At 25.8% G+C, this 15,779-nt stretch overlaps 1 pseudogene across 1 annotated transcript; it reads right to left on the bottom strand.

The window, feature by feature from the left end:
- Nucleotides 1–4,982: 4,982 nt before the first annotated feature.
- Nucleotides 4,983–7,331, bottom strand: LOC115898188 (annotated as a pseudogene). The gene has a single exon (XR_004057882.1). The product of XR_004057882.1 is annotated as a protein PRRC2C pseudogene (transcript).
- Nucleotides 7,332–15,779: the final 8,448 nt, after the last annotated feature.

Here is a 15,779-nt window from a genome sequence, read left to right as displayed (position 1 = left end):
CTATTATATCTATACTTGGTACCTATGTATATTATTTCTATGTTTTATACCTACGTTTATTATATCTATTATGTCTATATATTAAATATATATGTTATATCCATTATGTCTCTATTATATACCAATATCTATTATATCTGTTATGTCTATATCTATTGTATCTATTATATCTATATTTTATACCTATATCTATCTATTAAGTCTATATTTTATACCTATATCTGTCATATCGAATATGTCTATATTTTATACCTATGTCTATGATGTCTATATTTTATACTTATATTTATTATATCTATTATATGTATGTTTTATACCTATATCTACTATATCCATTATGTCTATATTTTATACCTATATCCATTATAACTACTATGTCTATATTTTATAACTATATCTGTTATATCTATTCTATTTTTTATACCTATATTTATTATGTCTATATTTCATACCTATATCTATTATACCTATTATGTCTACATTTTATAGATATATTTATTATATAAATTATGTGTATATTTTATAAGGGTATCTATTATATTTCTTCTGTCTACATTTTATACCTATGTGTATTATATCTGTCTTTTTTTTGTATCTATATCTATTATATCTATTATATCTATATTTTATACCTATATCTATTATATCTATTATGTACATATTTTATACCTATATCTATTATATCTATTATGTCATTATTTTATAACTCTATCAATCATATCTATTATGTCTATATTTTATACCTCTATTATATCTTTTATGTCTATATTTTATAACTCTATCTATTATATCTGTTATGTCTATATTTAATACCTATATCTATTATATCTCTTATATCTATATTTTATACCTCTATCTATTATACCTATTACATTTAAATTTTATAACTATATATTTTATATCTATATTTTATAGCTACATCTATTATATCTGTATTTTATACGTATATCTATTATATCTATTATATGTATATTTTATACCTATATCTATTATATCTATTATGTCTCCATTTTATAACTATATCTATTATATCTATTATGTCTGTATTTTTTACCTATATCTATTATATCTATTATGTCTATATTTTATAAGTATATCTATTATATCTATTACGTCTATATTTTATACCTCTATTATGTCTATGATGTCTATATTTTATACCTATATATTAATCTATTATGTCTATATTTTATATCTATATCTATTATGTCTATATTTTACACTATATTTATTATATCCATTATGTCTATATTGTATACCTATAGCTATTATATCTATATTTTATACCTATATCTATTATGTCTACATTTTATACCTATATTTATTATATCCATTATGTCTATATATTTATACCTATATCTGTTATATCTATTATGTGTATATGTTGTACCTATATCTATTATATCTATGTTTCATACCTATATCTATTATATCTGTTATGTCTATATTTTACATGTACATCAATTATATCTATTATGTCTATATTTCATACCTATATTTATTATATCCACTATATCTATATTTTATACCTATATCTATTATATCTATACTTGATACCTATATCTATTATAGCTGTTATGTCTATATTTTATACCTATATGTATTATAGCTATAATATCTATATATTTTACCTATATCTATTATAACTATATTTTATACCTATATCTATTATATCTATATTTTATACCTATATCTATTATATCTATTATGTCTCTATGTTATACCTATATCTATTATATCTATTATATCTATATTTCAGAACTCTATCTATTATATCTATTATATCTATACTTGATGCCTATATCTATTATGTCTATATTTTATACGTATATCTATTATATCTAATATGTCAATATTTTATACCTGTATCTATTATATCTATTATGTCTATATTTTATACCTATATCTATTATATCTATAATATCTATATTTTAACTATATCTGTTATATCTATTATGTCTATATTTTATACCAATACCTATTATATCTATTATGTCTATATTTTATACCTACATCTATTATATCTATTATGTCTATATTTTATACCTATATCTATTATAACTATTATGTCTGTATTTTATACCTATATCTATTATATCTATTACGTCTATATTTTATACCTATAACTGTTATATCAACTATGGCTACATTTTATACCTATATCTAGTATATCTATTATGTCTATATTTTATACCTATATCTGTTATAACTGTTATGGCTATATTTTATCGGTATAACTATTATGTCTGTATTTTATACCTATATCTATTATGTCTGTATTTTATACCTATATCTATTATGTCTATATTTTATACCTATTTCTATTATATCTATAATGTCTGTATTTTATACCTATATCTATATGTATTATGTCTATATTTTATACCTCTATCTATTATATCCATTATGTCTATGTTTTATACCTTTATCTATTATATCTATTATGTCTCTATTTTATACCTATACCTATTATGTCTCCTTTTATACCTATATCTTTTATATCTATTATGTCTGTATTTTATACCTATATCTATTATATCTATATTTTATACCTATATCTATTATATCTATATTTTATACCTGTATCTATTATATCTATTATGTCTATATTTTATACCTATATCTGTTATATCGATTATGTCCATATTTTATACCTATATCTATTTATCTATATTTTATACCCATATCTATTATAACTATATTTTATACCTATATCTATTATAACTATTATGTCTATATTTTATAACTATATATATTATATCTATTATGTCTATATTTTATACTTATATCTATTATGTCTATATTTTATACCTCTATCTATTATATCCATTATTTCTATGTTTTATACCTATATCTATTATATCTATTATGTCTCTATTTTATACCTATACCTATTATGTCTCCTTTTATACCTATATCTTTTATATCTATTATGTCTATATTTTATACCTATATCTATTATATCTATATTTTATACCTATATGTATTATATCTATATTTTATACCTGTATCTATTATATCTATTATGTCTATATTTTATACCTATATCTGTTATATCGATTATGTCCATATTTTATACCTATATCTATTTTATCTATATTTTATACCCATATCTATTATAACTATATTTTATACCTATATCTATTATAACTATTATGTCTATATTTTATAACTATATATATTATATCTTTTATGTCTATATTTTATACCTATATCTATTATGTCTATATTTTATACATATATCTATTATATCTATTATGTCTATATTTTATACCTATATGTATTATACCTATTTCGTCTATATTTTATACCTATATCTATTATGTCTATATTTTATACATGTATCTATTATATCCATTATGTCTATATTTTATACCTATATCTATTATGTCTATATTTTATACCTATATCTATTATATCTATTATGTCTATATTTTATACCTATGTCTATTATAACTAGTATCTCTATATTGTATAACTATATCTGTTGTATCTATTCTCTCTATATTTTATACCTATATCTATTATGTATATATTTTATATCTATATCTATTATATCTATTATGTCTGTATATTTTACCTATATCTGTTATGTCTATATTTTATTTTATTTTTTTTTATTTAGAGAATACTTTATTAGTTTTTTTAATCAAACCCATATAGATAAGACCTTACATATTTAATACAGTGCGTTACCCCTGTACAAATGGAAAAAATTAAGTTTAACATTTCTAGACCAATATGGCTGTTAATTTCTGTGCAATGCCAGCTCAACACAGTAAACTGGGATACTTTTTCCAAAGTTGACAGCACAGCTAAAGTTTCCAAAAATTCAAATTATATATATATATGTATATATATATATTTATATAAAGAGACCAATAGCAGTATGTTATGCATCAATAGCAGCAACAGCTTTTCCAGGTTCTGCAGTCATCTGAATAAAATTATAGAGACATCCAGCACACTCCATTTTTAAAAAAAGGGGGGGGAAGGTAAAAAACAAAACCCCAGAAAATTGCAAAGTTCTGTTACTGTTGTGGTACCTGGCACCATTTTTTAAAATTAGCTTCTGAATCATCATCTGGAAATAAAACATTCTAGAATAACATCATTAAAAACAGCTCTGATAAAGCACGGTCACTACTACGTATCATAAAGCAGGTACAAGATATTTTACATTCACAGAGGTATGATACAGTACTGTCCTATATCTATGATACTAGAGGATACAATTAAAAAGGCATTATTTGAGACTTGATTCTACTTTTCCAGCAGAGGGCCCAAAGGATGGCATGACACAGCTCTGTAAAGAAATGCACCTTCTTAGGATTTCCTTTAATTAGTGGCACAGTTCTAGGTACTCACTGTTCTTCATAAACACCAGCTAAACACCAGCTAAAAACTGGTTTAACCAAAAAAAAAAAAAAGAAAAAAGAAAAAAAAAAAGAAAAAAGAAAAAAGAAAAAGGAAAAAAAGAAAAAAACCCCAGAACCATGGGATTCATACAAAGATGACTGAGTGGGGCAAGGAAGACTCAACCTAACTAGCATTTTACCAAATCTGTCATGTTTGAATGGTTAGAGCTCCATGGAAGAAAGGAGATGCTAAGTAGCGCTTCAAAGCTTCGGACCACAACCAAACACAGCATCATTTCAAACAGAAGCAGTAGCCAAACACTGCTCACTATGATATGGTTCAAGGATGCTGACATCAATATTTACTCATCTGCTCATTCATCCAGGAAGAAGGGGAGATCAGTTACTACCGTACTTTGATTGTGTTCAACTCAATCACCATGTTATAAAAATAGCAAGCTGCCATAATAAAAAATAAGGCTCCTCTATCCAGCACCAGTTATCTTCAGTTCTTCACCTCCAAGCCTACAAATGCCATAACCATATCCAAGGAACATAAGGGAGCAAAAAAACCGCATCTGATGTATTAGCTGGGACCATCACACTGTTCAGGCTGAGCTATTCCTCTGCCGTGTTATTTTTCTTATATTTTTGGTGTTTCATCTAATCATAAGGATTTTTAGGTCTAAATTATATGCACTCAAAAAAATGGGTGCATATATTTATATATAAATTCTGACTGAAGATGCGTGGCCATCAACCGAGTGCATGTTATATAGTAGGTACAAGCTTGCAAAGCCTCATTTTTACTGGTACAGCAGCTATGTGTCAGTGTAAATTGCTCCTATGTCCCTTGTATATCTCCAAGCTCTGAACAGGATAATGTCACGGACCATTTTGCCCCTTTGGCTGCTGGCATTATCTGACTTAATTCTCCATGTTTTCCCTCCCCCCACCCCCAATCCCCTGCAATAAACCATAGCCTTTAAGATTTTGTTTCTTCGGTTTTGATTGCCTGAGGTTTGATTGGTCCAGTTCTAACAGGTTTGGTGGCTATGGAGGGTGCAGGGGGTGGCTTTTCTTCTACTTTTTCCTGACAGACACCAGGAGGGTCGGTCAGTGTTTCAGGAGGTTTACTTGAATCACTGTCCACTTTCTGGGCTTTGCCTCCTATCTGTTTGCTCTGTTGCTGTTCAGAGAAGAACCGTTGCGTGGACTGAAGAACCTCTGCTCTCTGCTTTGCCAACACCTAGGACCAAATGTCTTGTGGCTGAGTCCTCTTCCCACAGCTCTCTTCTGGGGTGCAAACTGTGTAGGAAACGGTTGTGTCATTCTCACAGTGGCAGGGGCTGACTGGAACTGCTTCTGGTAGACAATACTGTTCATTTTGCTGGACTGGCTGTTCGGACTTGTAGAAGTAGCCCGGAAGGGACTAGATGTTGGTGTGGTGCTTCTACCAGCGATTGGAGGTGTGCCTGGTTTTATATCAATGCCACTTCCAAAGGCTTTTAGTTCCATTTCAGACATTTTTCCTGTGGTTGCAATCATGCTATGCTGTGTTCCAGCAGGAATTAATCCTCTGAAAGGCTGGCTTACTTGTGCAGGACGACTCAGACTCTGAGCCTGTGCTTGGGGAGTGGTATGCTGTAACGGGGACTGAAGAGTCTGAGGCAAAGCAATTAGAGGTTGCCCTGTAGATCCAAAATTAGGCAAGGAAAGCTGGGATCCTGGTAAAGGTACTGTAACCTGCTGGAGAGCACTTGGTGACTGGGCAGTGTTATAAAAATTTGTCTGACCAGGCTGTTGTACTTGTCCAGAATAAAGATTTGAAGCCTGGGTAAGATTTGCTCTAGCCTGGAGAAGATGTGTGTCAATCAGCTGGGAACCTCCTAGTCCTGATGCCTGCCCCAGTTGATGTTCATACAATATGGGAATAGGCTGGGTATTTGATGTTTGCTGAAAGGCAAGACCAGATTGTGCCTTGGCAAGTTCTTGGTGTTGGACAGTTGGAAAGTTGTGAATAGCAGTCCCAGAAAGGACCACAGATGGCTGGGATAAACTGCTTTGCATAAAAGCTGTCTGAGATCTATATGGTTGAAGTGAAGAGCTGAACAATTCCTGAGCCTGGGAAACAGCAGGTCCAGCCCCCAAACTCAGTTGGGCTTGATGCTGCCCTTGCAGTGGTGCATAAATAGGGATTGGAATCTGCTGAACTGAAGTTGGCTGAGAGAGACCTGGTTGGAAACCCTGTTGTTGAGCCAAGGATGGTGGAGCCAATCGTGCATGCTGGGTATTAAATAAATGACTTGTGTCCATATAGAAGGCTGGGATTTGAGCTGCTGCAGACTGAGACACATAAACTTGCAGACTCTGTTGTTGCTGGGCAATAAGGGAAGGCATACAGCTTAACTGTGAAAAATGACTTGCAGAAGGCAGGCTGCTTGTCTGCAACTGCTGAGGTTTCACTTTACAAATATTTGGAGGGTCTGATGTGGTTGTAGATTTTGTGCTCAAAGAAGAGGTAGTGTATGTACCAGCTCCTGATAGTGATGTTGTAGGAGTGACTGAAGCAACAGGAATCTGGGGCATCGATGCACTTGAGAACGAATTATAATTAGCAGTGCTTGGTGCACTGGCACTACTGCTGACTCCAGTTGCAATTGGAGGTGCTGTGGAAGTTACTGGAGACCCCTTTTCCCTTACATTTGGAGAATTCTCCCATTCCTTGCGTGCAGACTCCATCTTGAAGGTGAGGCTGAAAGTAGTGGGAGGAACTGAAGTTAGGCTGGAGCTCTGTTGTATAGTCTCTCTCTTAGGGAAGGGAAGGGTGTTAGGCAGGGGCACATTATAAACCAAAGTATCCTCCATCTTTGTGTTATTAGTAGCCACAGTGTTAGGCAGAGAAGAAGAGGGTGTAGTATAGTCTGTTACAGACTCCTTTGCATTAGTACCATATTCTGCAGATGATACCGAGATTTATTATGTCTATATTTTATACCTATATCTATTATGTCTATATTTTATACCTCTCTCTATTATATCTATTATGTCTATATTTTATACCTCTATCTATTATATCTATTATGTCTGTATTTCATACCTGTATCTATTATATCTATTATGTCTATGTTTTATACCTATAGCTATTATGTCTACATTTTATACGTATATCTATTATATTTATTGTGTCTATATTTTATACTTACATCTATTATGTCTATATTTTATACCTATATCTATCATATCTATTATGTCTATATTTTATACCTATACATATCATATCTATTATGTCTATATTTTATACCTATATCTATTATATCTATTATGTCTATATTTTATACTACATCTATTGTATCTTTTATGTCTATATTTTATACCTATATCTTTTGTATGTATTATGTCTATATTTTATGCCGATATCTATTATATCTATTATGTCTATACTTTATAACTATATCTATTATGTGTATATTTTATACCTGTATCGATTATATTTATTATGTCTATATTTCATACCTATATCTATTCTATCTCTTATGTCTATATTTTTTACCTATATCTATTATATCTTTTATGTTTCTATTTTATACCTATATCTCTTATGTCTATATTTTATAGCTGTATCGATTATATCTATTATATCTATATTTTATACCTATATCTATTATACCTCTTATGTCTATATTTTATACCTATATCCATTATATGTATTATGTCCATATTTTATACCTATATCTATTATATCCACTATATCTATATTTTATACCTATATCTATTGTATCTATATTTGATATCTATATCCATTATATCTATATTTTATATCTATATCTATTATATCTATTATATCTATAATTTATACCTAAATCTATTATAACTATATTTTATACCTATAATTATTATATCTATATTTTATACCAATATCGATTATATATATTATATTTATATTTTATAATTATATCTATTATATCTATATTTTAAAACTATATCTATTATATCTATTGTCTATATTTTATACCTGTATCTATTATATCTATTTTTTATACGTACATCTATTATATCTATTATATCTATATTTTATACCTATATCTATTATATCTATATTTTATACCTGTATCTACTATATCTATTATGTCTATGTTTTATACCTATATCTATTATATCTATTATATCTATATTTTATACCTATATCTATTATATCTATTATGTCTATCTATTATATCTATTACATCTATATTTCATACCTATATCTATTATATCTATATTTTATACCTGTATCTATTATATCTATTATGTCTATGTTTTATACCTATATCTATTATATCTATTATGTCTATATTTTATACCTATTTCTATCTATTATGTCTATATTTTATACCTATATCTATCATATCTACTATGTCTATATGTTATAGCTATATATATCATATCTATTATGTCTATATTTTATGCCTATATCTATTATATTTATTATGTCTGTATTTCATACCTATATCTATTATATCTATTATGTCTATATTTTATACCTATATCTATTATATCTGTTATGTCTATATTTTATAACTATATATTATGTCTATATTTTATATCTATATCCATTATATATATTATGTTTTTACTTTATATCGAAATCTATTATGTCTATATTTTACACCTATATCTATTATATCTATTATGTCTATATTTTATACCTATATCTATTATATCTATTATGTCTATATTTTATACCTATATCTAGTATATCTATTATGTTTGTATTATACACCTATATCTATTATATCTATTATGTCTATATTTTATACCTATATCTATTATATCTATTATGTCTGTATTGTATACCTATATCTATTATATCTATGACGTCTATTTTTGATACCTATATCTATTATATCTCTTATGTCTATATATTATACCTATATCTATTATATCTATTATATCTATATTTTATACCTATATCTATTATAACTATATTTTATACCGATATCTATTATATCTATATTTTATACCTTTATCTATTATATCTATTATATTTATATTTTATAATTATAGCTATTATATCTATATTTTATACCTAAAACTATTATATCTATTATGTCTATATTTTATACCTATACCTATTCTGTCTATATTTTATACCTATATTATATCTATTATGTCTGTATTTTTTACCTATATCTATTATACCTATTATGTCTATATTTTATACCTCTATTATATCAATTACGTCTATATTTTATACCTATCTCTATTATATCTTTTATATCTATATTTTATACCTATATCTATTATATCTATATTTTATACCTATAACTATTTTGTCTATATTTTCTACCTATATCTATTATATCTATTATGTTTATATTTTGTACCTATATCTATTATGTCTATATTGTATACCTTAATCTATTACATCTATTATGTCTATATTTTATAACTATATCTATTATATCTATTATGACTATATTTTATACCTCTATCTATTATATCTATTATATCTCTATTTTATACCTATATCTATTATATCTGTATTTTATACCTGTAACTATTATATCTATTATGTCTATGTTTTATACCTATATCTATTATATCTATTATGTCTATATATATATATATATTTTTTATTATACTTTAAGTTCTAGGGTACATGTGCATAACGTGCAGGTTTGTTACATATGTATACTTATGCCATGTTGGTGTGCTGCACCCATCAACTCGTCAGCACCCATCAATTCATCATTTATATCATGTATAACTCCCCAATGCAATCCCTCCCCATGATAGGCCCCAGTGCGTGATGTTCCCCTTCCCGTGTCCAAGTGATCTCATTGTTCAGTTCCCACCTATGAGTGAGAACATGCGGTGTTTGGTTTTCTGTTCTTGTGATAGTTTGCTAAGAATAATGGTTTCCAGCTGCATCCATGTCCCTACAAAGGACGCAAACTCATCCTTTTTTATGACTGCATAGTATTCCATGGTGTATATGTGCCACATTTTCTTAATCCAGTCTGTCACAGATGGACATTTGGGTTGATTCCAAGTCTTTGCTATTGTGAATAGTGCCGCAGTAAACATACGTGTACATGTGTCTTTGTAGTAGAATAATTTATAATCCTTTGGGTATATACTCAGTAGTGGGATGGCTGGGTCATATGGTACATCTAGTTCTAGATCCTTGAGGAATTGCCATACTGTTTTCCATAATGGTTGAGCTAGTTTACAATCCCACCAACAGTGTAAAAGTGTTCCTATTTCTCCACATCCTCTCCAACACCTGTTGTTTCCTGACTTCTTAATGATTGCCATTCTAACTGGTGTGAGATGGTATCTCATTGTGGTTTTGATTTCCATTTCTCTGATGGCGAGTGATGATGAGCATTTTTCATGTGTCTGTTGGCTGTATGAATATCTTCTTTTGAGAAATGTCTGTTCATATCCTTTCCCCACTTTTTGAAGGGGTTGTTTGTTTTTTTCTCGTATATTTGTTTGAGTTCTTTGTAGATTCTGGATATTAGTCCTTTGTCAGATGAGTAGGTTGCAAAAATTTTCTCCCATTCTCTAGGTTGCCTGTTCACTCTGATGGTAGTTTCTTTTGCTGTGCAAAAGCTCTTTAGTTTAATTAGATCCCATTTGTCAATTTTGGCTTTTGCTGCCGTTGCTTTTGGTGTTTTCGACATGAAGTCCTTGCCCATGCCTATGTCCTGAATGGTACTACCTAGATTTTCTTCGAGGGTTGTTAGGGTATTAGGTCTAACATTTAAGTCTCTAATCCATTTTTAATTAATCTTCGTATAAGGGGTAAGGAAAGGATCCAGTTTCAGGTTTCTACTTATGGCTAGCCAATTTTCCCAGCACCATTTATTAAATAGGGAATCCTTTCCCCATTTCTTGTTTCTCTCAGGTTTGTCAAAGATGGCTGTAGATGTGCGGTATTATTTCTGAGGACTCTATTCTGTTCCATTGGTCTATACATCTATCTATTGGTCTATACATATAGACATTGGTCTATACATCTATCTATTGTATCTATTATGTCTATATGTTACACCAATATCTATTATGTCTATTATGTGTATATTTTATAACTGTATCTACTATATCTATATTTTATACCTATCGCTATTATGTCTATATTTTATACCTATATCTATTATATCTATTATGTCTATATTTTACACGTATATCTATTATATCTATTATGTCTGTATTTTATACCTACACCTATTATGTCTAGATTTTATACCTATATCTATGATAACGATTATCTCTATATTGCATAACTACATCTGTTATATCTATTCTGTCTATATTTTATACCTCTATTATATCTATTGTGTCAATATTTAATACCTATATCTATTACATCTATTATGTATATATTTTATACCTATATCTATTATATCCATTATGTCTATATTTTATCCCTATATCTATTATATATATTATGTCTAGATTTTATACCAAAATCTATTATACCTAGTATGTCTATATGTTATACCTATATCTATTAGGTCTATATAGAATACCTATATCTATTATATCTATTAGGTCTATATTTTATATGTATATCTATTATATCTTTCATATCTATATTTTATACCTATATCTATTATATATATTAAGTCTGTATTTTATACCTATACCTATTATGTCTATATTTTATACCTATATCTATTATATCTATTATGTCTATATTTTATACCTATGTCGATTATATCTATTATGTCTCAATTTTATAACTCTATTATGTCTATTATGTGTATATTTTATAACTATATTATATCTATGACGATTATATTTTATACATATATCTATTATGTCCATAATTTACATATATCTATCGTATATATTATGTGTATATTTTATACCTATATCTATTATATCTATTAGATCTATATTTTATACCTATATCTATTATATCTATTATGTCTATATTTTATACCTATATCTATTTTATCTATTATGTATATATTTTATACATACATCTATCATATCTATTATGTCCATAATTTTTATCTATATCTATTATATATATTTTGTCTATATTTTATACCTATATCTATTATATTTCTCACGTCTATATTTTATACCTATATCTATTATATCTATTGTGTCTGTACTTTATACCTATATCTATTTTGTCTATATTTTATATCTTTATCTATAATATTTCTTATGTCTATAATTTATACCTATATCTATTATATTTATTATGTCTTTATTTTATGCCTATATCTATAATATCCACTATATCTATATTTTATACCTATATCTATTATATCTATATTTGATACCTATATCCATTATATCTATCATATCTATATTTTATACATATATTTATCATACCTATTATGTCTATATTTTATGCCTACATCTATTATAACCATATTTTACACCTATATCCATTATATCTATAATTTTTACCTATATCTATTATATCTATTATATTTATATTTTATAATTATATCTATTATATCTATATTTTATATCTATATCTATTCTATCTATTGTCTATATTTTATAGCTGTATCTATTATATCTACTTTTTATACATATATATCTATTATAACTATTATATCTATATTTTATACCTACATCTATTATATCTATATTTTGTACCTGTATCTATTATATCTATTATGTCTATATTCTATACCTATATCTATCATATCTATTAGGTCTATATTTTATACCTATATATATCATATCTATTATGTCTATATTTTATACCTATATCTATTACATCTATTATGTCTATATTTTATGCTATATCTATTGTAACTATTATGTCTATATTTTATACCTATATCTTTTGTATGTATTATGTCTATATTTTATGCCGATATTTATTTTATCTATTATGTCTATACTTTATACCTATATCTATTATGTCTATATTTTATACCTATATCTATTATATCTATTATGTCTATATTTTATACCTATATCTATTTTGCCTATATTTTATACCTATATCTATTATATTATGTCTATATTTTATACCTATATCTATTATATCTATTATGTCTATATTTTATACCTATATATATTATATCTATTATGACTGTATTGTATACCTATATTTATTATATCTATTATGTCTATAATTGATACCTATATCTATTATATTAATTATGTCTATATTTTATACCTATATCTATCATATCTATTATGTCTATATTTTATACCCATGTCTAATATATCTATTTTGTTTATATTTTATACCTATATCTATAATATCTATTAGGTCTAAATTTTATAACTATATCTACTATATCTATTATATCTCTATTTTATACCTATATCCATTTTGTCTATATTTTATAACTTTATCTATAATATCTATTATGTGTATATTTTATAACTATATTTATTATATCTATTATTTCTATATTTTATACCTCTATTATATATATTATGTCTAAATATTATACCTATATCTATTATGTCTATATTTTATACCTATATCTATTATAACTCTTATGTCTATATTTTATAACTATATACTATGTGTATATTTTACACCTATATCTATTATATCTATTATGTCTACAGTTTATGCCTATATCTATTATATCCACTATATCTGTATTTTATACCTATATCTATTATATCTATGTTTGATAGCTATATCCATTATATCTATTATATCTATATTTTATACATATATTTATCATATCTATTATGTCTATATTTTATGCCTATATCTATTATATCTATTATATCTATATTTTATACTTGTATCTATTATAACCATATTATATACCTTTATCCATTATATCTATATTTTTTACCTATATCTATTATATCTATTCTCTATATTTTATACCTGTATGTATTACACCTATTTCTTATACATATATGTATTATATATATTATATTCTATATTTTATACCTATATCTATTATATCTATATTTTGTACCTGTATCTATTATATCTATTATGTCTATATTTTATACCTATATCTATTATATCTATTATGTCTATATTTTATACCTATATCAATAACAACTATTATGTCTATATTTTATACTATATCTATTATATCTATTATATTTATATTTTATAATTATACCTATTGTATCTATATTTTATACCTATATCTATTATATCTATTATATCTGTATTTTATAACTATATCTATTATATTTATATTTTATACGTATTTCTATTATATCTATTATGTCTACATTTTATACCTATATCTATTACATCTATATTTTACACATGTATCTGTTATATCTATTTTGTCTATAGTTTATACCTATGACTATTATATCTATTCTGTCTATATTTTTACCTGTGTCTATTATATCTTTTATGTCTATATTTTATACCTATATCTCTCATATATATTATGTCAATATTTTATACCTGTATCTATTATATCTATATATTATACCTATCTCTGTTATGTCTACATTTTATACTTATATCTATTATGTCTTTTATGTCTATATTTTACACCTGTACCTATTATATCTTTAATGTCAGTATTTTACACCTATACATGTTATGTCAATATTTTATACCTATATCTACTATAACTATTATCTCTATATAGTATAACTGTATCTGTTGTATCTATTCTGTCTATATTTTATACCTATATCAATTATGTCTATATTTTATACCTCTATCTAATATATCTATTACGTCTATATTTTTTACCTATATCTATTATGTCTATATTTTATACCTATATCTATTATATCTATTATGTCTATATTTTATACCTATATCAATTATACCTATTATGTCTATAATTTATACCTATATCTATTATATCTATGATGTCTATATTTCATACCTACATCTATTATATCTATTATGTGTATATTTCATACCTATATCTATTATATCTACTATGTCTATATTAAATACCTATGTCTATTATATCTATTATGTCTATATTTATACCTATGTCTATTATGTCTATATTTTATACCTATATCTATTATATCTTTTATGTCTGTATTTTATACCTATATCTATTATATCTGTTATGTATATATTTTATCCCTCTATTAAATCTATTATGTCTATATTTTATAACTGTATCGATTATATTTATTATGTCGATATTTTATACTTATATCTATTATATCTCTTATGTCTATATTTTTTACCTGTATCTATTATTTCTATTATGTTTATATTTTGTACCTATATCTCTTACGACTATATCTTATACCTATATGGAATATATCTATGATGTCTATTTATAATACCTATATCTATTATACCTCTGATGTGTATATTTTATGCCTATATCTATTATATCTACTATGTCTATATTTTATACCTATATCTATTATGTCTATATTTTATACCTGTATTTATTGTGTCTATATTTTATACCTATATCTATTATGTCAATATTTAATACCTATATCTATTATATCTAATATGTCTATATTTTATAC

This window comes from Rhinopithecus roxellana, chromosome 6 (genome assembly GCF_007565055.1).
Source record: "Rhinopithecus roxellana isolate Shanxi Qingling chromosome 6, ASM756505v1, whole genome shotgun sequence".
NCBI classification, from domain to species: domain Eukaryota; kingdom Metazoa; phylum Chordata; class Mammalia; order Primates; family Cercopithecidae; genus Rhinopithecus; species Rhinopithecus roxellana.
Note: the sequence above shows the minus strand (reverse complement) of the source record. Positions and strands in the feature narration are given on the sequence as shown.